Raw genomic sequence first — 26,677 nt, forward strand, 5'->3', positions numbered from 1 at the left:
AGCAGTTTTTTTAAAAAAAGCATTCGGACAAGATTCGATCCAATCTGAACTAACCCATGTTTTTTTAAATGATTTGTGCGTCCTCAGTCAGCAGTCCTGTGAAATATTAATATTATATTATTATTTTATTTAGGAGTGAATGTTATACTGTATGAGTTAGGTCTATTCTATCTAACAATGGAGTTCTTTTTTATTTTGTTTTTATTTGATTGTATCATGTAAACCGCTTGGACCAGTAAAATGAACGAGCGGTATAACAAGATTAATAAACCATAAACCATGTACTGATAGATAATAAAACCATGTGACTACTGTATAATGATATTCTTTATATAAATAAACAGCACGTATGAAGCCAGAATGAAACTGAAAAGAATCAGAATATAAAATTTATTTACAAAAGTTTAGAATATATCAGAATGGAATAAGATAGCCATTCCTTAAATGCTAGACATAGTTGGAATAAACACACATCTCCCTAAGACCATAATAAGTGTTCCTTATGTGTATCCCAGTGGGACTGATTATAAAGCCTGGCTTATACCTGGATATGCAATTCCCTTCCTCTTTAGACCAGGAGGATCTTCTGGCAGTAGTCTTAGGCAGTGCTAGTTCAGCTATGTTCCAGCATAGATCAGTGGGTGAAATGAAAAGTTATAGAGAATCTAAAGAGTTTAGAGAGTTCTGAGAGGCAAGTGCTCTACATCTCTAGAGGGTGCCTTTTTACATCATTTGTGCTATCAGTAATGTCTCTGGTGATCTTATAGCTTTCCGGGTGATACATTGTACTCTTTATGTTATGGCTTGCAAAACCTCAAGAAATCATTTGAGATTTTTTTATCTAGGAATTTGGGGCTTCTGGAAGTCTGGGGGTTGAAGTGACCACATTTCTCTGTCTTGCATTAGCCAGATTGCCCATCAGGTACCTAGGCATGTAAATGTCTTTATTTGGAACATGCGCAACTCTGCTGAGCTTTAATTGCAGCAAATGTCTTTATATTGTGAAGCATCAGGCACTTTGATGCTATGTATCCACAATACCACAGGTATACTAAGGGCTCCTTTTACTAAGGTGTGCTAGCGTTTTTAGCCCGCGCTACATTGCCCCGCACCAAAAACTAACACCAGCTTAATGGAGGCGTTAGCGTCTAGCACGCACGGCATTGCAGCGTGCGCTAAGCACACGCTAAAACCATTAGTGCAGTTTAGTAAAAGGAGCCCTAAGTCAATCTCTGTAATGCACTTCTTGTTTCTGGCAGGGGTTCTTACTAGAGGTCTGCACGGGAACGGGGATCGCGGGAATACCGTGGGTCCCACGGGGGTCCCGCAGGAATGTCCCCCTAACCCACGGGACTCCCATGGGACCCCCCTCTGGCCCACGGGACTCCCACAGGGATGGAAGGCTTTGGAAGCAGGGTTTGTCCATATAATATAATGAACACGTCAGCCTTAGTAAAAGAGGGGGGTTTATAAGTTAATTACCTGAACAGAAAACAAAAAAAGGGTTCCACCAAAGAGATTCCACAAGGAAAACAGCAACACAAACACAAAAGAAACTGTGAAATTGATGATCCTGTCAGAAGTAATTGCTGCTTTTTATGGGGACGGGCAGGGATGGAGGTAATTCCTTGTGGGGATGGAGAGGATCCTGACGGGGACGGGTGGGGATGGAGAGGATCCTGACGGGGATGGGTGGGGACGGAGAGGATCCTGGCGGGGACGGGCGGGGATGGGTGGGATTTCTGTCCTCGTGCAACTCTCTAGTTCTTACACCTACATTCATAAATCTAGTACTGTCCCAAATTCTCTAGTCTGGAACTGGGTAATTTGGCATCTCAGTGAATAAGAAGGGAGAGACCAACACATGGAGATTTCCCTAGGTGTTTCTCACTGTTCCTCTGCCATGGCCATGAAACATAGGAGGGAGAAGGGGAGAGGAGTTACCAATCTCTGCTGCTGTGACTGAGGAAAAACAGCAACACTCCCCCCTCACCTGTCTACCTTAGATGAGTTAACATAGGTGGTTAAAAAAAAGGGGGTTGGCAGGAAAAGTCCATAGTCTGTTATTGAGACAGACATGGGGGAAGCCACTGCTTGCCCTAGGATTGGTTGGTAGCATGGAATGTTGCTACTATTTGGATTTCTGCCAGGTACTTGTGACCTGGATTGGCCACTGTATAAACAGGATACTGGACTACAGATGGACTATTGGTCTGACCCAGTAAGGCTATTCTTATGTTCTTATGTACCTACTGTACATCCTACTCAACTGTAATTCAACAGCCTCATTTCCTTCCATCCAAAACTATTCTGGACTTTGATCCTGTATGGCTTGCACTCTTTTTTTTTTTTTTTTTTTTTTTATAATCTTTATTAAATTTTCCAACTACAATTGTGCATACAAATAATTCATGTACATATAATATTATAAGAAAAGCACAATAAACTTACAGATATTAATAAGCAATTATTTTCCCCCACCCTTCCACCTAGTAATCAAGAAAATAAATTCCCACAAAAAACTATCTAAAAATTCCCCAAAACAATTCCAGTACAAACCCCTCCCCCCTCCCTCCCACCCTGGATGTGTATGTTTAAAGGTCAGTAAAATAAAGTCAGTTATCATTCCTTACAAAATTTAGTCAACGGCTCCCAAACATCCATAAATTTCCTGTACCTTCCTTGCTGCATAGCCATCACACGCTCCATTTTAAAAGTATAACAAAGGGATTCCCACCAGAAAGTGTAATTTAACTCATCCCAGTTCTTCAAAATAAGTTGTATGGCACTCTTTTTAAAACTGATGGAGGATGTACACCACTGTTCACCTACACTCACTTACCCCTCCTTTTACAAAACCATACCGTGGGTTTAAGCACTGGCCATGGCGGTAACAGCTCCAATGCTCATAGGAATTCTATGAGCGTCAGAGTTGTTACCATTTGGCGCTAAAACCCGCACAGTTTTGTAAAAAGGGGTGATGGGGGTGGGTGGGTAGTTGCTCTCTCTTCTTACTGCCTTTTCCATACAAGCAGACTCATAGTAACATAGTAACATAGTAGATGACGGCAGATAAAGACCCGAATGGTCCATCCAGTCTGCCCAACCTCTTATACTATCTTCTCTGTTCTCCCCCTCTAATCACTACATGAGTTGTAGAAATTGTTTTCCTACATCTGCCTACTGATTGAATCATTATGCTAGGGTTACCATACGGCTCCAGAAAAAGGAGGATAGATTGAGACATTCAGGTTTTACTTCCAAATGAGTAAAACCCAGATTTTCAATATGTCTAAATCCGGAAGACGCACAAAAATCCAGTACCAAACATAAGAACATAAGAAGTTGCCTCTGCTGGGTCAGACCAGAGGTCCATCGTGCCCAGCAGTCCGCACCCGCGGCGGCCCATCAGGCCCATGACCTATACGGTGATCTTTGTCTGAACCCTTAAATCCCCCTTGGTCTCTATCTATACTCTCTCTATATCCCATCTCTACCTCTATCTGTATCCCTCAATCCCCCTATCTTTCAGGAATTTATCCAATCCTTCTTTAAAACCCCGTAGTGTACTCTGTTCTATCACAACCTCCGGCAGCGCGTTCCAGGTGTCCACCACCCTCTGAGTGAAAAAGAATTTCCTAGCTTTGGTTCTAAACCTGTCCCCTTTCAGCTTCTCCGAGTGCCCCCATGCCTAATTTCAAAACTGCAAAACGTTTTATCTTGTTTTTTCAAAAATGGATGTGTTTGTGCTCAGTTCATCTATGTTTTTGAAAAAAAACAACAAACACATCCAAAAGAAAAAATGTATAGAACAAGCCATTGGGATGTAGGATTGTCCAGCATTTTGTAGTAGACTGGCCCCACACAGACATCCCAGCAGAACATTGGGGCACCCTAGGGGACACTACAGTGAACCTCACATAAAACATCCCAGGTATGCCTCTCACCATAGCCCAATTATATTGTATGGTGAGCCCCCAAACCCACTATACCCAACTGTACACCACACAAATAGCCCTTATGCTTGCAGGTGACACCTATTTTTAGGTACAGTGGGATTAGGCTCACAATTTCTACCGAAGTATAGTAATTAGAATGGAGTATAGGCCTGCGTCCCATCTCTATGGTTCACTAAATTGCCCACCAGGCTACTCCATGAATCTGCTTGCTGCTCTAATAGGACTGGCCATAATATTTCAAGCTGTGATAAAGCCAGGTATGTACAATTTCATTCACATCTTTGGGGGTGAGGGTTGGGAGGGGGGTCAGTGACCACTGGGGGAGTATGTGTGTTGTTGGAGGTCATGCTTACATCCCTCCAGTGATCATCTTGTCCAGGGCTGCCCAAGTCCGGTCCTCAAGATCTACTGGCAGGCCAGGTTTTCAGGATATCCACAATGAGTATGCATGAGAGAGATTTGCCTGCACTGCCTTCTTGGTATGCAAATCTCTCTCAGGAATATTCATTGAGGATATCCTGAAAACCTGGCCTGCCAGTAGATCTCGAGGACTGGACTTGGGCAGCCCTGATCTAGTCATTTTGAGCAACTTTTAGGCACTTATTCATTGTTAAAATTGGTCTAGCCTCAGATGTCCAAATTTTGCCCTATACATACACTTAAATGTTTGATTATGATGAAAAAATGTCCAAGCCATAAGCCTGCCCTAGGGCCTCTACCACGCCCTCCTTGAGATTTAGACAAACTGCAGATGAACAGCATAGAAATCCATCTAAAAAACAGGTTCTGAAAATAGCAAATTGGAAGTGCTTGGCAAGAGAAATGTCCATCTGCCCTTTTATGTCACTTTTAGGATGTTGTTCTTTTTTGAAAATGAGCTCCATAGCCCAATTAGAAAAGTTACAGAGAAGGGTGATGTAAATGATAAAGGAGATAGAACAACTTCCCTATAAGGAAAGACTAAAGAAGTTAGGTCTCATCAGCTTGGAGAAGAGACAGCTGAGGGGAGATATGAAGTAGGTGTGTGTGTATGCCTTTGAGTTGACCACCGACCCATAGAGGAACAAGTAGAGGCAAATTGCTTGTTTACTTTTTCCAATAATGCTAGGACATGCAATGAAGCTACTAAGTAGTAAATTTAAAATATTTCTTCACTCAAATGTGTTATTAAACTCTGGGATTCATTGCCATAGTGTGGTTAAAGCAGTTATCTTAGCAGGATTTGAAAACGGTTTGGATCATTTCCTAACAGAAAAGTCGATAAACTATTATCTAAAAAACATTTCTGTTCCTGAAGTATTTAGGCAACTAACCTGCACATTCTTATTCCACAATAATTGATCACTAGCTTTTAACTTTATTAACTCCACTCAATTTGTAGCATTTTTTAATCATTGTAAACCACATAGAACTTCACGGTCCTGCAGTACATAAACTGTTATTATTATTATTAAGACAGACTTGGGAAAATTCACTGCTTATTCCTGACATATGAGCAACATAAAATCTGCTTTACTCTTTGGGGATATTGCTAGGTGTTTGTGACCTGGATTGGCTTGATGGACTTTCGGTCTTTCCCAGTATGGCAATGCTTTTGTTCTTAATTTAAAAATCTGTGTTATGTGTTTCCTTCGATTCTCTATATCTAATGCTACATTTTGTTTAAAGATCAGAAACTATTCAGTGTAACGTATGTGCAGTAATAGGTGAAATCACAGCGGGCCCCTTTTACAAAGCGAGTAGCCATTTTCCTGCATCCAATGCGATGCAGTTCATTCAGTTCCTATGGGCTGTGTTGTATTTACCGCACTGGGCATTACCACGGCTTTGTAAAAGGAGCCTGTATTTCTTGCCAGGCCCTAGCCTATAGAACAATCTGGACCCGTGTCAAATAGATAAATTATCAGTAGCTGTCAACAACCCATATTGGCTCTGCACTGTAAGAGTGGGTGCCCTTCCCCATATGTTGTTTTCTTTGTCTTAATTTACAAGCCTTTTGGAAAGGAGTCTGGAATGGACTGTGCGCTGTCTTCCAAATAAACAAACCTCTTGCATCCAGGCATGTTGTTTGGCAGTCCTTGGTGTTCAACAAGGGACTTTCGAAATATCGGTGTTTTAGCAGTTTAGCGTATCCTTACTAATTGGAAGGATGTTTCTCAAGTAGTATAAAATTGCGGGTGAAATTTAGTTTGCCTAATGGCTAAATAAGAGCAGGTAGCAGCACATAAAAATAGTTGTATCAAAGTGTGGGGTAAAATTTGAGAACTCTTGTTTAAGAATATAAGAATTGCTGGAATAAACCAAAGCCCATCAAGCCCAGCATACTGTTCCCAACAGTGGCCAACCCAAGTCCCAAGTTTGTTTTAATATAGGTCTAATCTGAATGCCGATGAGCAGGTACCTCCTTGTTTATTGTATTTGGAAACTATTTCCAAATTGGATCAGCTGCCCACCGTCATCCCATTATCCTCTGGCACCAAACTGCAGCTTGAGCACTCAAGCAAAGTTCTGGGAATCATCATCGACTCTACGCTGTCCTTCAACGATCACCTTAACTCCTTAGTAAAAAAAAATGCTTTTTCAACCTTCACATGCTAAGGAAAGTCAGATCCTGCTTCCACCAACAACACTTTGCTATCCTCGTTCAATCCATTATTCTTTCTAGACTGGACTACTGCAACTCCATTTACTTAAGCCTAACAAAGAAAAGTCTTCTCAGGCTTCAGCGGATTCAGAACACCGCGGCTAAATTAATCTTCGAAAAAAGCAAATTCGACCACGTCTCCCCACTTCTGTCTAAGCTTCACTGGCTCCCAGTGCTCCTCAGGGTTCACTACAAATGTTCCTGCCTAGCCTTCAAGTCTCTACACGGCATCCTTCCTCTCCTGTTTCCATTATCTTAGCTCTCCCCGAATCCTAACTCCACCAGATCCACTCAAAAACTCATACTGTCATTCCCCTCTTTGAAGGGCATCTCCCATACAGGAAGACTTGGAACATCCCTCCTCTTCAGGATCACCGAGCTATGGAACAGCTTATCTGCCCCTCTTCGAAGTTCGCCCACACTTCAACGTTTCAGAAAACATTTGAAAACTTGGCTTTTCTCTAAAATGTAACCACTCCCTCCCTCTCCACTCTACTTAGTCCCCATCCTTCCTTCCTTTTTACCAAGCCCTCCTTCCTCCCATTGGAGTTCCTTTCTTTAGTAATTCCTGTAAACCGTGTCGAGCTCTACTTCAGTGGAGATGATGCGGTATACAAACTTAAGGTTTAGTTTAGTTTAGTTTAGTTTAGGGAGTATCATACACAAACAAATCAATAGGAGAATATTTGCCCCAAAACCAATCTATTCAAGAACATGGACACAAGAATCAAGATTTCAATTACTTACTACTGCAGCTATGCCAACTGATGCCAATTGGGTAAAGATGAGATTTACAAAGATCTCTTAAATTGAGGTAAATTTATTAAAATTATTCTTTGACTCTAGAATTCATAAGCATGTTACTACATGTGAAGGGGCATTCTTGATATGATATCTAGATCAGAATTAGAGAATGACACGGTGAAAAAATTGGTCCCCGTCACCGCCCCGTCCCCGTCTCACCATCCTCTGCACCGCCCCGTCACCGCCATTCCCTTCACCGCCCCGTCACCGCCACTGCCACTCCATTCACCGCCCCGTCACCGCCACTGCAACCCCATTCACCGCCCCGTCACCGTCACCGCTGCATACATAAAAGCCTCAAACGGGTACGATTTTATATACTTTTCTTTATTTACGTATAAAGGAAACATTCTTTAAAACTTTAAAACTTTAAAACTTAGTTAAATATTAGTTAATAACTATACAAAAACAAACACGACATGTACTTTTAATGCTTACAATGTTAGCCTACATGGTAAGTAGACGCGGCCGCTGTACCTAATCGCGGCAAAGATCTCCCTGCCGTGATTAGCATAGTGACCGCGGCTACGGCTGCAAGTCTCCCCTCCCCCCAGCGATCACGGCAGGAGGGCACCCAACCCCTCCTGTAGACCCCCCCCAACGGCCCTCCCGACAATCGCAACAGAAGGGTACCCAACCCCTCCTGCCGGTCCTCCCAATGGCCTCCCCTAAGATCGCTGGCAGGAGGGTACCCAACCCCTCCTGCTGGACCCCCCCCCCAACGAACCCTCCCACCCCGGAACCCCCTTAGTCTTACTTTCCAAGTTGGACCGGACGGCTCCTCACACGTATGGCCAGCAGGCTTGCCTCCGTCCAAATGAGGCGGGCCCGCCCCTACCCTGCCCAACCCACAGGATCCTAGGGCCTGATTGGTCTAGGCACCTAAAGCCACTCCCGCTATAGGAGGGGCCTTAGGTGCTTGGGCCAATCAGGCCCCAGGATCCTGTGGGTTAGGCAGGGGAGGGGAGGGGCGGGCCCGCCTCATTTGGACGGAGGCAGGCCTGCTGGCCAGACGAGCGAGGAGCTGTCCGGTCCAACTTGGAAAGTAAGACTAAGGGTGGTGTTTCGGGATGGCGGGGTTTGTTGGGGGAGGGGAGGGGTTGGGCACCCTCCTATTGGCGATATAGGGGGCCGTTGGGGGGGCCGGCAGGAGGGGTTGGGCACCCTCCTACCAGTGATCATAGGGGGGCTGTTGGGGAGCTGGCAGGAGGGGTTGGATATCCTCCTGCTGCGATCGTCGGGGGGGCTGTTGGGGTAGGCAGGAGGGGATGGGTACCCTCCTGCCGCGATCGTTGGGGAGGGCTGGTTCTGTCGGCATGAAGGGCTGAGCACCTTCCTGCCGGCGATCGTCGGGGGGGGGCGGGTTCTATTGGCAGGAAGGGTTGATCTGACAAATGAGGAGCACGGTGAAACACAGGTAAATAGCGGTTCCTAGAAGGGGGTACATTGACCTGCGGGGACAAATCTTTTCACCGTTTTTGCGGGCGGTGAAAACTTTTGTCCCCGTGTCTGCGGTGATTTGGCTTTGGAGTCTCCATAACCCGCAGCCAAACCGCAGCCACGCCGCAGCTCCCTGCGGGGATCGCTCCCCGTGTCATTCTCTAATCAGAATTTAAACATTTTGTGGAAGACACACAAAAATCTAGTACCAAACTTGGCTATTTTCAAAACTGCAATAGTCTATCTCGGGTTTTGGGGTGTTTTGGTTGTTTTTTTCAAAAATGGCCATTTTTCAAATGTACATCTATCTTTTTGAACAATTTTCAAAAACAACCTGTCCAAAACAAAGATGCACAAAACAAGCCATTGGGATGTAGGAGAGGCCAGCATTTTTAGTACACTGGTCACAGAGACGTCCCAGCAGAACAGTGGGGCACTTTAGAGGGCACTGAAGTAAACTTTACCTAAAAAGGCCTAGGTCCACATTTCACCATAACCTGTTTATAGTGTATGGTGAGCCCTCCAAAACCCACTCAAAACCTACTAGACCCAACTGTATTCCACAACAATAGCCCATATGCCTGCAGATGACACATACTGTATATGATGGTCCAGTAGGTTTTGGGTGAGTTTTGGTGGGGGTCACATATTCCACCATAGTAATTAGAGTGGGATATAGGCTCAAGTCCCTATCTCTATGGTTGACCACTAGGCTACTCCAGGAACACGCTCTTCCACTAGAACTGGCCATTACATCTGAAGCTATCAAACAGGTATAAACTGTTTCATTCACAACACTGGGGGAGTGTATGGGGGGGCCATGTTTACATCCTCCAATGGTCATTTGGTCAGCCAGGGCACCTTTTTGACACTTATTCATTATTAAAACAGGTCTAGCCCCAAATGACCAAATTGTGCCCTGGAAGAATTCTTAAATGTTTAATTATGGCTGAAAAACACCCAACTCATAATCCCATCCCATACCTCTAACACATCCCCTTGAGAATTAGAAGAACTGCTGATCAATAGCATAGATATCCATCTTGAAAATAGATTTTGAAAATAGTGAATTGGAAGGGGTTGGTGAAAAAAACCATTTATCTGCCCCGTTATGCCACTTTTTAGAAGTTTTTTCTCTTTTGAAAATGAGCTCCATAGTATCATAGTAGATGGCAGCAGATAGGACCTGTATGGACCATCCATTCTGCCCAATAAGATAAACTCAGAAGATGTGATACGATACTAACTATGCATACTTGATTTTTCCTTGCCATTTTCAGGGCACAGATGTAGAAGTTTGCCCATCACTGGCTTTGCTACTCAATTACCAGCGTTGACATCTAATCACCGCTAAGCTTGTTTGGTTCAATGCCTTCCATATAGGATTCCTTTATGTGTATTCCATTTTTTAATTCATTGTTTTCATCGCCACCACCTCCCATTGTAGATTAGAAATGGGAGACATTATTTACTTAACATGTAACCGAGAGAGGGCCTCATTAACTAATATTAACATGCATTAAATCAAATTAAGGGCATGGTTAGTACATAGGCATCACTGAGAATAATGGGGCTTGCATTAGTTAATGCACAATAAATTGTGTTAAGGCTCATTAGTAAATTAGGCTCTGGGTTCGAAAGTGAACTGCCTTTGCATTTGTTAATTTGCATTATTTTAGCATCAGTCATGTGCCCTGCAGAAATAGGTACAAATCTGTAGTGGTAGAAAACCTTGAGACTAATTTTAAAAGGACAGTTTTTGTACCATATGACTGTGGTTGTCACTGATGTAAGGATGTTCACTTACTGATTTATTATGTTGTGAGATGAACAGTAGCACTCTTCATAACAAAGGCTTCCATCTGTCACTCTTGTTATAACTGTAACAGGATGTGTTGGGTATGCTATTTATCCAGACAGGGTCATAGTGCCATAGTGCCATAGTGTTTCGAGAGAAACAGAAAATAAGCATCTGCTTTTTGATGTAAACATTGTGGAGAGGAATGAAGATTATGAATGAAATAACAAACATGTTCTCCTTATATATATATTGATGCTTTACAACCCTAACAACAGACTTAAAATTTACTTTCTGTCAACAAAAAGAATATGACCAGGCACACAAGCAGTGATGTCATCACACGGTGCCAGAACGGAGCTTGTGAAAACTCAGAACTAATGAAAAGTTTGAGCGTGCATGGTCCTCCCCATGCGTCATTCTCTCTTCAGTAGTATTAGGACTCGCCACACCACCGAGGAACTGTTTTGAAGCACATTGCCCTGCCTTTCAACCAACTATGGCAGGCCCTCATTTGCATAACACAACTATTGAGTTATGCAAATGAGGGCCTGCCATGATTGTCTGCACTTGACCCCACAGCCCTCTGCATCACTTTAAAGTCCCCCGAGTGTGATCCCGCAGTTTTGCAAAGCATACAGTTCCGCTAAGGAGTTTCTGTAAAGCAACAAACCACATACTAGCACAATCTGAACACGAGAAATTTACTGCCATTTTGTGTGAACTAGTAACAAGCTAATGCACTCCATTAGTTATGCAGAATTTAGATGCTGAAGCTTCCCTGTTGAATTCTGAAATTCTGCGATCTGAAACGCGTTAGCTATATTGAAAGCTGAATTAGTTCTGCTGCACTTTGCTCAGTAGGACTAAAATCTAGTGGGGAAAGAGTTTTTACACAGCAGAATGTGAAAAACATACAAGAACTTGATGACAGCTGAAAGTGTACAATATGTTGTGTAAATCGGTGAAACTACTTGTAGCTCCTGCTTTAATGCATTTTGAACTGTATTTGTTTAGACAGTGGAATGTGAAGTGGGTGAAGACTTTTATGAAGAATTCCGTATGTGCGGCATATATAAACATAAGCATGCAGACAGTGTATTGAAGCTTTAGAAGCAGAAACATGAGAAACACTGGCCTGTGTTCAGACATGCTAGCCTACAAATTTAGATACAGTTATTTTCATTACTGTTTTAAAAATTTATCATGATACTCTATTTAGCAATTCAGCAAAATACAAGATTGATTTCATCAAGGTTCATAGAAGAAACAAAAAGAAATGTGGAGGAACATATTTGAAAGGACATTCAGCTCATAGCATCAAAAATGGATGTCCATCTCACATATATTTTCAAACAGGAAATACGTCAGATTAATGTCTGTGTGCTGAGGACATCTAGCTAGGGTTACCAGATGTCCGGGGTCCAGACAGCTTTTCAAAACCTGGCACCTTGTCCAGGTTCTGAAAAGCTTTCCTCCACATCGTGACGGGAAGGAGGACATCCATGCATGATGTCACACACATATGTGCATGATGACATTATATTGAATGTGCGGATGTCCTGCCCGACGAGAGTAGGCAGCAGTGGTGGGGCTAGGATGGGATTGGGGGGCAGGGTGGGGCAGGGATTGGTAGAACTGCTCAGGCCTGGGGGCGGGTCTAGGAGTCCGGATTTTCCAAATGGAAAATCTGGTAACCCTACGTCTAGCATGAAAAGCCATTTTACAAACTGGAACGTCCAATGTTCATTTGACCGGCAAAAAAGTAGGGACAAGGGTGTCTGTCAGCATTTTTAGAAGAGTGGCCAGACAAACATCCCTGTAAAGTAGAGGAGTAACCTACTGGTTAGTGCAGTGGACTGTAAATCAAGGGACCCAAGTTAAAACCCCACTTTAACTCTTTTATTTTGTAAGATATATATTCAAATTCTGGTGTCACCTCAGTAACATCTCATATAACAGAGGACAAAAATAGATTCAAGTAACCAATAAACTACCAGATCTTATGTTTCCCAAGGCATCAATTTATTCAAAACATTCTTTGCCCTTTTTTGGGATAAACAATCAATTCATAGTCGTCTAGTAAAGTGATTTGTGCTGTGCAAAAGATGTATTTTCAAGAATAAAGTGCATAAAGTCCCCAAAAAAGGAAAGCACCAATCATACTTGCCCGACGGCTGTCCAACCATTTCAAATTTTCATCAGGGGTTGTGCCTCCATAAGCTATTGCACCTAAATAATTTAAAAAAAAAAAAGTCCATGAACGCCTTATGGTTAGCACCCGCACAGCAAATTGCAGAAAGCAAAGAACAGATGTTACTTTCTTAGAAATCAATAGGTCTAGCAAGAAATAATATAGAAATAATAGCAAAAGAGGTCCAGTTAATTGTAGGGATAAAAATGGTCTCATCTGAAGAATTAACCTGATCTAAGGAATTGGCAGATATAGAAGAATAGGTTTGGTCAAATCTGATCTTGTTAAGAAAAAAAGGGGCAAAACAATCAAGAGAAAGTGAGAGAATGGGGGAATATTAGGAAGCTCTGGAATGGGAGGACATAGGATGAAGTTAAGAGGTGATAGGCTCAGGAGTAGTCTGAGGAAATACTTTTTTATAGAAAGGATGGTAGATGTGTGGAACAGTCTCCCTGAAGAGGTGATGGAGAGAAAGACTGTGTTTGAATTCAAGAAGGCGTGAGATAGGCACATGGGATCTCTTAGAGAGAGGAAGAGATAATAGTTACTGCGGATGGGCAGAATGGATGGGCCATTTGGCCTTTATCTGCCATCATGTTTCTATGTAGTGAAGAATATTTTTAGTAGATTCAAATCACTTTTGTAAACATGTTATTTCCAACATGCTTTTTAATCCTTTATCCTTTTGGCAGCCTGAAACCGGTCCTGCAACACAGCTTGAAGAATATATATATGAATCTCAAGGATATATGTTTTTAGACCTTCCTTTTTTGGAGTTCTTTTATTGTATTCATTTAGGCCCCTTTTTACTAAGCCATGGTAGAGGTTTCTACCATCGCCCAGGGTGCTAAATGCTCTGATGTACATAGGAAGTCTATGAGCATTGGATCAGTGTCAGAGCATGTAGCTTTCCAGGCCGCAATAGAAACCTCTATCACCGCTTAGTAAAAGAGGTGGGGGTTACCATATTTTCACGCATATAACGCGCGCGTTATACACGGTTTTTACAAACCGTGCATAACCTTGCATGTTATACGCGTGAGCGCGTTTTACAAATTTTTTTTTACATAGTTCCTCCCCTGACGTCCGATTCACCCCCCCGCAGGACCGTTCGCACCCCCACCCCGAAGGACCGCTCGCACGCACCCGCACCCGCACCCCCACCCCGAAGGACTGCTCGCACGCACTCCCACCCGCACCCACACCCCCACCCTGAAGGACCGCTCGCACCCCCACAGCCTCCCGACCCCCCCCTCATCATGTAGAAGCTCCTACCGGTGTCCTGCTGCTTCCTCTTGGCAGTCACGGCCCTTCTGTGAGCCCTGCGTTTTTGCTGCTTCGTCTTCCGGCGGTCCCGCCCTTTCTCTGACGTCTGACATCAGAAAAAGGGCGGGACCGCCGGAAGACGAAGCAGCGCAGACACAGGGCTCACAGAAGGGCCGGGACCGCCAAGAGGAAGCAGCAGGACACCGGTAGGAGCTTCTACATGATGAGGGGGGGGGTCAGGAGGCTGTGGGGGTGCAAACGGTCCTTCAGGGTGGGGGTACGGGTGCGGGTGGGAGTGCGTGCGAGCGGTCCTTCAGGGTGGGGGTGCGGGTGCGGGTGCGTGCGAGCGGTCCTTCGGAGTGGGGGTGCGAGCGGTCCTGCGGGGGGGTGAATCGGACGTGGGGGGGGCATCAGGCTTTCAGGGTAGGGACAGGACTTCAAGGGGGAGAGGAGAGTCGGGGCGGGGGAAAGGAGAGTTGGGGTGGCCAGAGGAGAATCGGGGCGGGCGAAAGGAGAGTCGGGCGGCGACGGGAGAGTCGGGGCAGCATGTGCGGTATACAGGTGTGCGCGGTATATAAATTTTTTTTTACATATATGTCGGTTTCCCGCGCGCTATACCCATGTGCACGTTTTACACGGGTGCGCGTTATGTACGTGAAAATACGGTAATTTGTTTTTCTACACCACCTAGATCTTGTTCAGAATAAGTCATATAACAGGTTTTAATAAACAAAAACATAATACAACGCAGAGCTATGCAAAATTACTATTTATTAGCTGTTAATATTTGGCTCCTTTTACTAAACAGCGGTAGAGGTTTCTGCTACAGGCTGGTGAGGTAAATGTTTCGATGCCTCAGAGCAGTTACCTCGCTGGCCCGTGGTAGAAACCTCTACCGTCATTTAGTAAAACCCAGTGATAGTGAAGTACACGCAGAAACAGCCTCAGAGATGCATGATTGCACAAAACATTGCACCTTAGAAAAGTATGGTTATGTTTTTGTGATATATTATATAGGGAAAGTATACACATACTTTGCTTTCTGGGTCATTGGCATGTCATTATTATTATTTTTATTCGCTCTTCACAATAAAAATACAAATAAAAGTCTGAATTAGTAGTACACGTATGATTGTCCTGAAGGACCCTACATGGTCCGTGTTTCGGCAAGACCGCCTTCCTCAGGGATCCAGATGATGTAGGGTACAAAGACAGAAATATGAGCAAAACAATGTTCAAGCATGTACATTGTTGTACAAGCATGTACAATGAAACAAACATGGCCATTTTCATGTTTTATGCTCAAAGAATGTACATTGTTTTGCTCATATTTTTGTCTTTGTACCCTACATCATCCGGACACCTGAGGAAGGCGGTCTCGCCGAAACACGGACCATGTAGGGTCCGTCAGGACAATCATACGTGTATTACTAATTCAGACTTTTATTTGTAATTTTATTGTGAAGAGCAAATAAAAATCATCTTTCAGGACATTAACATCCACAGTCTGTTGTTTTTATCTTTGGATTGTTTTTACTGTGGATCACTGGGTCTCCCTTTTTGGTTTTTATTTATGCCATTATTATTAGCCATAGGCATGTGTGGTGAATATCCCATATATATATGTGTTAGCAGTCATTGTTAGCCTACTTTAGTATATTGGCTCCTAGATGTCTGATTTTCCAAGCTTGTTTCCTCTGTGTACAGAGAATGAAAAGAAAAACCCCCAAAACAACCATACCCTTTGTTAATCAGGCTTTTAGCCAGGCAGCTGCAACTGATGAGAGGGATTTCCCCGTTCTTCCTCTAAATGGAAATATACAACACATCGCAAAGATGAAAAGCAGCTGAACATTCCAAATAAAAATTCACATCCCATTTTATCATGCTGCCCTTTGCTAGCTGAGTCTTGTTTTTTGATCATGTGGCTCAAATTGAAGGAGGATGGGGATTTTGCACTGATTTTTATGATTCAATTAAGTATACCTAAATGCAGAGGGATTTATACTAAGAAGAAACGCTTTGGGGAGCAGATATATACCAGCAATATAATGACCTTGGTGACACTCTGTGCCCTCCACTTTGGCTTATACAGATAAACCTGTTATGGTCATTATCCAGCTGGTGCATGCCCACTGTGACTGGTTTTATTGCTTAAGCACAATGCACACCACCACTTGTCATCTTGGCAATAAACTCCTAATAGGCCAAATGAAGGTAGACTATACCCAAGTGCGACAAACAAGAAAACAGCCGCAGGGACAGGAGGCTGCCAAAGAGCGGTTAACTTATATATTTACAAAATGATAATATGCATGTTAATGTATGAAGGGGTGCTGAAAAGTTCTCATCCCAACCAACCAGCTTCCTAAATTCTGAGCATTATTTTGCCACTGTAGCTGAGAAGAGTGTTATCCTATTTCGATAAGTGCCAATTTGCATAAAAGAAATTCTGTGTTTTGACATTGTTTCAGATCATTGATTGAACCATATCCACGTCATTCTCTTCTTCGATGGGCTGAGAACTTTTCAGCACCCCATGTATGTATGAACACCCCCCCCACACACACACAATAATCATTCACTAGTATACATGTTCACATATGTATGAAAAAAAGAACACAGTAAATATTTTCTAGCATGCATGTATATTTATTTTAATTTATTTATTTATTTAAAACATTTGGTTCATAGACATAATCGCGGAAGACAAAGGTGCGCGCCGACAACTGAGCGCAAGATGGAGGTGCGTGCCGAAGAAAATTACTGTTTTTAGGGGCTCCGATGGGGGTTTTTGTTGGGGAGCCCCCCACTTTACTTAATACAGATCGCGGCGGCGTTGTGGGGGGTTTGGGGGGTTGTAACCCCCCACATTTTACTGGAAACTTCACTTTTTCCCTAAAAACAGGGAAAAAGTGAAGTTTTCAGTAAAATGTGGGGGGTTACAACCCCCCAAACCCCCCACAACGCCTCCACAACGCAGCATGATCTGTATTAAGTAAAGTGGGGGGGTTCCCCCCATGCCCCCCCCCTGTCAGAGCCCCTAAAAACAGTAATTTTCTTTGGCACGCGCCTCCGTGCTGCGCTCAATTTTCTGTGCGCGCCTTTGTCCCGGCGCGCTTTTGACCTGACACCAAACATTTATATCCCCCATAGCACACAAATCTATGCGAGTTACAATGCACACACAAATGCATTAATAGACACTCTCAAATCAAAAAATGAAACCATTAAAATAACAAACTATATACCAGACGTCATCAATAAAATACAAGAACCACAACTTCCTCCCTTCATGAATTGCCAAAAGCTTCCTGGAAAAATTAAGCCGTCGAAATTCAAGCTCCCTCCAACTTTTCCGCAAACACCTGAAAACTTGGCTCTTTTCAAAAATGTAACACCTCCCCCCTCTCTGGTACCCTGGCCCCTCCATACCCTCTAGTTCCTTTCTTATAACCCTTCATTGGAGTTCCTTTCTATCCTAACTCTGTAAACCGTGCCGAGCTCTACGCTTGCAGAGATGGCGTGGTATACAAACCTAAAGTTTAGTTTAGTTTAGTCGAAGACTTATGAAAAGAAAGAAACAAAGGAATCTGATGAATATCATCAGGAAGTGCTTCCACAACCGTGGGCCCACTACACTAAAGAACGTAGAACGAATTGTGGCTTTAGCAATGAACTGCAATGGAGGCACTTCCAACAAATGCTGAGACTCAAACCATAGAGTACGTAGGGATATACATGATACAATGAAAGTAGCCACTGCTTACATTTATGCAGTCAAACCTTGGATAGCGAGTGGCATGGTTTGCGAGTGTTTTGCACGATGAACAAAACATTTGATTCAATTTTAACTCGATAAACGAGTGTTGTCTTGCAGTATGAGCACATAATGCGCATCACATCATGTCGTCATAACCCACAGTTGAAGCACGCACATCTTACGCCCAGCAAGGCTGAACGTAATAGAAGTGTCACGCCCAATTTACCCATAGCTCAAGCGCTCACAGCATACAGTATTTTGTATTAAAGTTTTGAGGTTGTGGAACAAATCATTTCCATTATTTCCTATGGGGAAATTTGCTTTGATATACGAGTGCTTTGGATTACGAGCATGCTTCCGGAACAAATTATACTCGTAAACCAAGGTTTTACTGTATATGAAAAAAAGACAATAAACATTCTCTAGCATGCATGTTCTTGTGTGAAGCAAAAAAAACAACCACAGTTTGTGCTCTCTGGGTTCAAGTACTGGATAATTATAGACACCATTTTCTTATTCTAGATTAATTTTAAGGATCACTCAAGGGACCTTCCAATTTTAACAAACTAGCAATCAAAATTATTCTTATAAATATAGTAAGAATATTGAAATATTTCTTGACCTGAAACATGAAGATTAATGAGTTAGCATTTCTACTATATTCTGCAAATATACCCAGCGTATTTTACAGATGTAGTTGTAATGTTTCCAAGAAAACACACTGCATTCCATACTGCATCTTGCCAATAGGAATAAGCTACAAATTGGCACTGCTTGTCCTGATCTGCCAGACCAGCTGTACAAAAGCTTTAATCTAAACACAAATAGTGCATCTCACTGGGACTACACCCAGATGGTTTTGTATTTTATTACATCTTCTCTAGGTGTACCTGGCTCTTGGTTCCTCTGTTCCCATCTCTACCATCTGTCAATACACCAGAATCAGGGGACTTAAATAGCTGTGATTATGAGGAACACAATCTCTCTGTTTTCAGTGTGATAGAAACTAAGAAAACAAGTGAAATATTGTTGTTCTATTGTGTTGAGAATTATTGCAGTGTTCACCCTGGGACCTGCTATTTTAAAAGTCTATCTTATTTATACATATGATCGGAAGAATTAATGTGATGCACCTTGTCTAATTAAATAAATGTGGATACATTTGTCATGAGAAATTGATTATTTCAATTTTCATTTGTCATTCAAATTATTTTCAGAGTTACAACATAGGCGTGTAACTAGGATTTTGCATCTGGTAAAGGAGGACACATGGCCCCGCCCTGTTCCGCCCTTGGTCCCACCCCTTCCACCCTAGGTCCACCCCGTTCCAGCCCCAGCCTTGCTCTGTTCCTCCTCCCGTCCCAACCCTAACCCCACGCAAACCTTGTCTTTTCGGGCCGAGTCTGTGCATTTCCGCATGCACAGATGTGACTTGATGATATCACATGCATGCACATGATGTCACCGCATTGCATTTGCGCATGCGCAGATGCACGCCAGACTTGGCCCTGATCTTACCAGATTTTCAAAACCCAAAGTGCCAGGTTTTGAAAAGCAATCTGACAGTCCTCTAAAAACAGGACATGTCCGGGTAAATCCGGACGTCTGGTAACCCTACCTATGACGAGCAGTTCTGTAACTGGCCACCCATATTTACAAGCCACTTCAGTGCATAAATGTACAGAACAATGGCACTTTTGCAGGTGCCTGCCTATGCATGTTCTGTAAGTGGCAGCAGGACAAATTAATGCAACTTTAGAACAGCATGTGTACATGGTATAGTGCCATTCCTGGCCAGTTAAGTACGGTAGTACTGAATATCGGGAAATTTATGTTTTGTTTTATTTCTATATATTAGAACATAAGAATTGCCATACTGGGACAGACCGAAGGTCCATCAAGCCCAGCTCCTGCCCCTCTTCAGCCCTTTTAAAGGGTCCGGGACACCAGCCAGCACGATGTGGGGGAAGGAGAAGCAGCTGTTTCACCCCATACACTGCACTGGGTAGCTGCACATTGGCAGGAAGCCCCGCCTCCCTCAGCAAGCCTCCTGCCCTCTTCAGCCCTTTTAAAGTGCTGCCGAGCAGGCGGGCCTCTCCTGCCAGTGGGCCCAAAAGGGCCATGCGAAAGGGCTCATTCTGTGGCCCTTCGTATGGACTAAGAGAACAGTGAGTAAAGACATAACTATAGACCAAAATGGTTTCATAGACCTTACTGTAAACACAGTAGTGCTTGCTTGAAAGGACTGCTTGAAGTATTCTGTTTAAAGTTATTATCTTGTAACTATGGAATCTATTATACAATTTATAGATGCTTAGAGCCTTGACTAATGAAAGTACTGTTATAGAATTAACTCTGAAGTAGGTGTTGAAGTGCACCATTAAAAGACTAAGGTAGCACCTAGTCACATATTATGTATTACTACTGCATAGATGGTATAGCTCTAGGAATGTTATAATGGAGATATAGACCTAGGTTCTATAACCCAAACCTTGCTGATATAGTCCTTCACTACTTCACTACCTGTCTTAACACCAATATTGCATATCTCACTCTTTTACTTATAGACAACATTCCCCCTTACTAGAATGTATTCCTCTATCCCAGTTATAACAGGCCAGGGCAGATATGGTGACCTGAGCCACCTCCCCCTCAACAAACCCCTAGCACATAGACCCTGCTTTCTTAGACCTATCTGTACCAACCTCACTTCACCTGCACTAAAAAGCCTCAAAATTGCCCTTGCAGATATGAGATCTGTAAACAACAAAGATGCCATTCTAAGTGACCTCCTCACAGACAATAACTAGGACATCTTCCTGATTACAAAAAACCTGTCTCAAAGACTGACGGAGACTCTCCGGGAATGATTTGCCTACCAGGATACCAAGCACTAGCTTGCTCATGCCCAGTACAAGAGGAGGAGGTGTAGCCATCATCATTAAATCCAACCTCCACCCAAGACTGATAGATGCCATCACACTTAACACATTAGAATGCCTCATATTTTCAGCGTGTCACAACAGAGATCTCACCATTCTGAAACACAGAACATCCCATTCTCCAATGGCTGTCCTAGATGGCATGTTATCTATCCTTGGCAAAATAGCCATCACCTACAGCCAGATTGATTGAGGCAGAAGATAGGGTAGATATTTACAACACGGGCGAGGCATACGTGAGAAAAGGTACCCTCCATGACACAGGACGGCAGCTGAAGCAGAGTCTTCAGGGCAGATCCAGGTTTCAGTTAGTGCTAACAGGTGGAGCTTTCTAGAGATAAAGAGGTCATGGATAAAGGAAAGCTTGTTGGAGATGAAGCGGGCATTCCACAGGGTACATGAGAATGGTAGGGAGGAATGGGAGAGGAGAGGAACAGAAATAAAATTGGTTAGATTGTGGTGTGATCTCCATGAGTAGGCTGAGGGATGATTGGGAGGACCGGGGTTAGGATCAATGTCCCAAGCAGAGAGCAAGGGAAAGAGTAGGAGAATATGAGTGAATGTGAGAGAGGCATGGGGGCTATGCCATGGTCAAGATGCATATAGGTAGAGTGGGGATATTTGAATGAAGGAGAGCAAGTGTAGTAGCTGTAGGTCTAAGAAAAGGGTGGTGGAGAAGAGGGAGGGTGAGGTGGTGAATTTGAAAAGTGAGTGGTGTGGTGGTGGCAAGTTAAGTGGCTTGGGATGGGGGAGGGGATGGGGAAGGTCAGTAGAAGCAAGAGGAATTGGTAAACAGGTGTCATTGGGGAGGAGACGGATTGCGTAGTACCTGCCTCCTAATAGACAGTGAGAATTGTCCTGGATATGATGGTGCAAGACAGATGAGTTGGATCTGAAAATAGTGGTGGCAAGTCTCATAAGATGAAAGGAAAGTAAATTTTTAAAGTAAACTCACCAGGGAGAGTCCATGCGTGAAGGCCTTAGCCATGCAAGTGCCACAGAAAAGTAAGGATAAGGAAGGGGGGCGGCTGGAGGGAGTGGGCATCCCTCCTGCTGCGGACAGTGTCGGGTGGGGGTTCAGGGGTAGTGGTGGGAGGGAGTGAACATCCCTCCTGCCGGCTGTTCATGGGAGGTTCGGGGGTTCCCTGCCGCAGTCACTCAGCTGATCGTAGCAGGGGGATTTCCTTGCCACAATCAGCTGATGGGAAAGGATCAGGTATAGGGTTAGCAAATTTTCCAGAACCAAAATCCGGGCCCACGGCCTTGCCCCCGGGCCTGCCCACTTCCTCCCGGCCCCGTCCCAGTCACACCCTGTTCCACCTCCAGCCCTGCCCTGAACCCACCCCCTCAACCTGTTCACTTGTCGGGAGGGCATCTGCACTTGCACTGGTGTGATGCAATGATTTTTTTGAAGGGCTCAAAATTTTTAAAAAATGGTAAAGGGGAATTTGAACCTGACTCAAAGCGTCTCCTAGCAACCCCCGCAGGGGCTGTCGCCAAATTCTTCAATTGGAGTGCGGCGGCGTGAGCCTGGGAGGGAGTGCAAGATAGGGCAGCCCTAGAATGGGAGGAGGGGTGCTGTGAGGAGAAAATGCTGGAGGAGGGGGGATTAGTAGCATGCGCCCCCCCCCCCTCCCGCCCAGTGTGCAGACGTGAGCTTGAGTGGAGGCCAGATGAGGAGGCGGCCTCTTGTAGCACCAGCTACCTAAAGAGCTGCATTGCTGCTGCACTGCCTTAAATTAAAACATGCCCGGAGCATTTTAGAAAAGTATTTTGCAAGTGTAGAGTAACAGTAACCTAGTACAGTGTTTTTCAATCTTTTTACACCGATGGACCAGCAGAAATAAAAGAATTATTCTGTGGACCGGCATCGGTCCGTGGACTGGCGGTTGAAGAACACGGGGCTAAGTCGTGGGCCCCAATCGCCACCCCAGACCCCGCCTCCATAATAGTACTAGTTGCACCTTGCACATCCCGTGCCTCATCTGGAAGCCTTCCCTCTGATGTTGCAACGTCAGAGAGAAGGCTTCCGGTTCAGGCGCAGGATGCCCGTAGGAGCCACTGCCTGTGGCTTTGTGCACTGAATCAGTTAGGAAGAGGGAGCTGGCTCGAAGATAATGCCGCATCGATCGCACCGTGGACTGGCGGTTGAAGAACACTGTTTTGGGCCTGATGCACGTGCTGGCCCTGGAAATTTCTGTGGACCAGCACTGGTCCATGGATCGGTGGTTGAAGAACACTGACCTAGTAGATGAGCTTAGATCTATCCAGTCTGGTCAACGAGATGCAGCGTTGCGTTATTACATAGTTGACCTTGATCGTTTGCAATTTTCAGGGTACAGACCCTAGAAGTCCTTGTGCAAACCTCCGATATATATGCAGTGTGAAACAAAAACAAAAAAAAGCAATCCTCTAGACTATCTTGGGATTTTTTTTTTTTTCAGCAACTGCTTGGAATTTCAGCTTGAAATTTTAGAGTTTTATTTGTTATTACTATCTGCATTTATGTGCTGAATGGAATAAGATTATCTTTACACGCAGCAAAATTACAGGACTTTTTTAGCCTGACCATCCAGCAATTTTTGCGCATTCAAAAATGTTTGCACTGTAAAGCTACCATTATTTGAAAAACAAACAGTGATGTAAATTTTTTGTTTGTGGAGCAACCTTGGAAGGGTATCTCAAGCTGCAGCCAAAGTTACAATTATGCAACTCAAGGAAGCCCTGCAGATGATCCGGGACAGCCTTCCACAGGGGCAGCAGCTGCTTGAGAACCTGGGGAACTGGGTTTGATTCCCAGAGCACCTCCTCCTGACTCTGGGCCTAGGAGCCAGTTTGAGCACACACAACACTGAGCAAACTCCTTCAATATGTCTAATGTGTGGCAATTTGTTTTAAATTTAGCACTCCCAATCATTTTCAAGAGTTGTCTCCTATGACTCTTGGCAGGTCACGTAACCCTTCATTGCCCCAGGTACAACCTAAGGATCTTCAAAAGGCGGTTAATAAATCCCAATAAATAAATACAATGCGTAAACTGCTTTGATTGTAGCCACAAAAAGCGGTATAACATCCCACACAGGGATTCGAGACAAAGTTAGACAAGTTCCTGCTGAACCAGAACTTACGCAGGTAAGGCTAGACTCAGTTAGGGCACTGGTCTTTGACCTAAGGGCTGTCGCATGAGTGGACCTCTGGGCACGATGGACCACTGGTCTGACCCAGCAGTGGCAATTCTTAAGTTTTTGTGTTTAAAGCCCAATGCACTAACCACCCTCATACTTGTTTCCTGTTTTGCTCGTATAATATCTGAAGCTGTCATAAAGCCTGGTATCCATTTTTAGTTTCATATTCAGGGTAGAGGGAGGAGAATAGCAACCACTGTGAGATAAGGAGGTGTCATACCTTAATCTCTTCAAAGGCCATCTGCTCAATCAAAGCATCCAACTTAGGGAGTTTCTTCCCATTTGGTTATCGCTGTTGGATGTCCTAATGTTGGGCCTTCTGTAGTCCCACCCATAACATGCCCACAGTATGCTATTTGTACATACTGCAGTGTCGGATGCCCCTTTTCTGCCTTTGCAAAATCAAGATTTGGACATTTCAATTACATGGACGTCCATTTGGACATTTTTGAGACATCCAAATGATTTGACAATAAGCTCTTAATTAGATGTTTAACTTAATTAGATGTATTAACAATTTTTTTTACAGGTGTTATACCAATATACTTCTGAAAATAACCCTTTCAAATATGTACACTGGCAGGAAGAAGGGAAATGGGAAATATGATAAACATTTTAAATATCATGAAAGAGTAACTGGAAAGTAGACTCTGGAATGAGGGGTACTGGAATGCGAGTGCAACAGAATAATGTGAGAAAACATTTCATTAGAAAAGTTGATGGAGAGTGTCTTACGTTTTTTACATAAGAGCATAAGAATAGCCTTACTGGGTCAGACCAATGGTCCATCAAGCCAAGTAGCCCGTTCTCACGGTGGCCAATCCAGGTCACTAGTACCTGGCTAAAGGGTGACGGGACTAAATCGCGCGAGACAACGGCGCGCCGACAACTGAGCGCAGACAACTGAGCGCAAGGTTGACGGCGCACCAAAGAAAAGCACTATTTTAAAGGGTTCTGACGGGGGGTGTTGGTGGGAAACCCCCCCCACTTTACTTAACAGACATTGTGCTGGCATTGTGGGGGGTTTGGGGGGTTATAACCCCCCATATTATACTTAAAACTGAACTTTTTCCCTAAAAAACAGGCAAAAAGTTTGGTTTCAAGTATAATGAGGGGGGTTACAACCCCCCAAACCCCCCACAACGCCAGCGCGATGTCTGTTAAGTAAAATAGGGGGGTTCCCCACCAACACCCCCCGTCAGAACCCTTTAAAATAGTGCTTTTCTTTGGTGCGCCGTCAACCTTGCGCTCAGTTGTCTGCGCTCAGTTGTCGGCGTGCCGTTATCTCGCGCGATTTTGTCTATGAACCGGTTAAAGCCCAAGGAGTAGCAATATTCCATGCTATTAATCTAGGGCATCAATTAAATCAGTTGAAGATTATTTTAAGATTTTGCAGATAGTATCAAGTTCATCAAAATGCAAATCTTCACTTGATTAAACTCAGCTTCCCAAAAAACTATTCAATTGATCTAGGGCAAGCAGTGGCTTCTCCCATGTCTTTCTCAATAACAGACTATGGACTTTTCCTCCAGGAAACTGACCAAACCTTGGTTGTGTGGGCTCTATATATGTCTGTATTTGCTCTGTTCTAACTTGTGATGAGCTTCCCTGGATATATGGCTGAGAGAACTAGTTAGTAACCTACATTATGGAAATTCTGTGTCTTTAAACAGAAATTAGCATACATTAAAATACAATAAAAAGTTAATTTCAACTAACAAGCATGATTTCATTGTAAACATGCATAAATCTCCTATAAAAAACAAACCCCAAGATATGCCACATGCAAATACCTACAAGATAATTCATTATTACAGAAAATACTCAACACAGCTTGAGTTATACTGTGTAAGCTGTATCACCACCAGAAGTATTGTTAACTTTCCTCCTGGGGAGCAACTGCCACCCTGCCTATTTTTTATTTTTTTTTTAGCATCCCAACTCCCTGAATTTTTTTCAACACACCCAGCCCTCAATCTTTTTCCAAACCCTTCATTGTTCTGACCTTTCCCCAGCATCCCTGGCATCTACCAAGAGTAATGGTTAGGGAGGGAGGGAAAGCAGGAATGATCTGAGAGCACTCCTGGCCCTGGGGAACTCGGCTAAATTCCGACTGCAGCTCTTTGTGATTCTGGGCAAGTCACTTACCCCTCCAGGTACTTGTGACCTGGATTGACCACTGTTGGAAACAGAATACTGGGCTTGGGCTAGATCAGTGTCTTGCAAACTTCTAGAAGCCACGGCTGGAGGGCATCTGTAAATGCGAGGGCATTGACACAATGGCATCACATGCATGTGTGATGTCAGCACGTCGACGTCCGTGCCTGCGAAGGTCTTCCAGATGGGGGTTCTGAGCCCCCAGTGGGGGAGGGGGGATGCTGCAAGAGGAGAGGTGTGTAGAGGAGGAGAGGCATCGGAGAGGAGAAGAGGTGTCGGAGATAGTTGACTATCTACAGAACGTGCCTCTTGTCGCAAGAGGCACGTCCTGTTGGCAGTAAGCTGTCACCTCTCCTCCTCGCTGGCATCTCACGGCATACCCGGAATCTCACCATGGCACACAGTCTGCAATACACTGGGCTAGATGGATCATTAACCTGACCCAATATGGCTATTCATATGTTCTTATTGGCCCAGGTACAAACAAACTTAGATTGTGAGAACACTAAGGATAAAGAAAACACT

Source organism: Geotrypetes seraphini, chromosome 2 (genome assembly GCF_902459505.1).
Source record: "Geotrypetes seraphini chromosome 2, aGeoSer1.1, whole genome shotgun sequence".
NCBI lineage: Eukaryota > Metazoa > Chordata > Amphibia > Gymnophiona > Dermophiidae > Geotrypetes > Geotrypetes seraphini.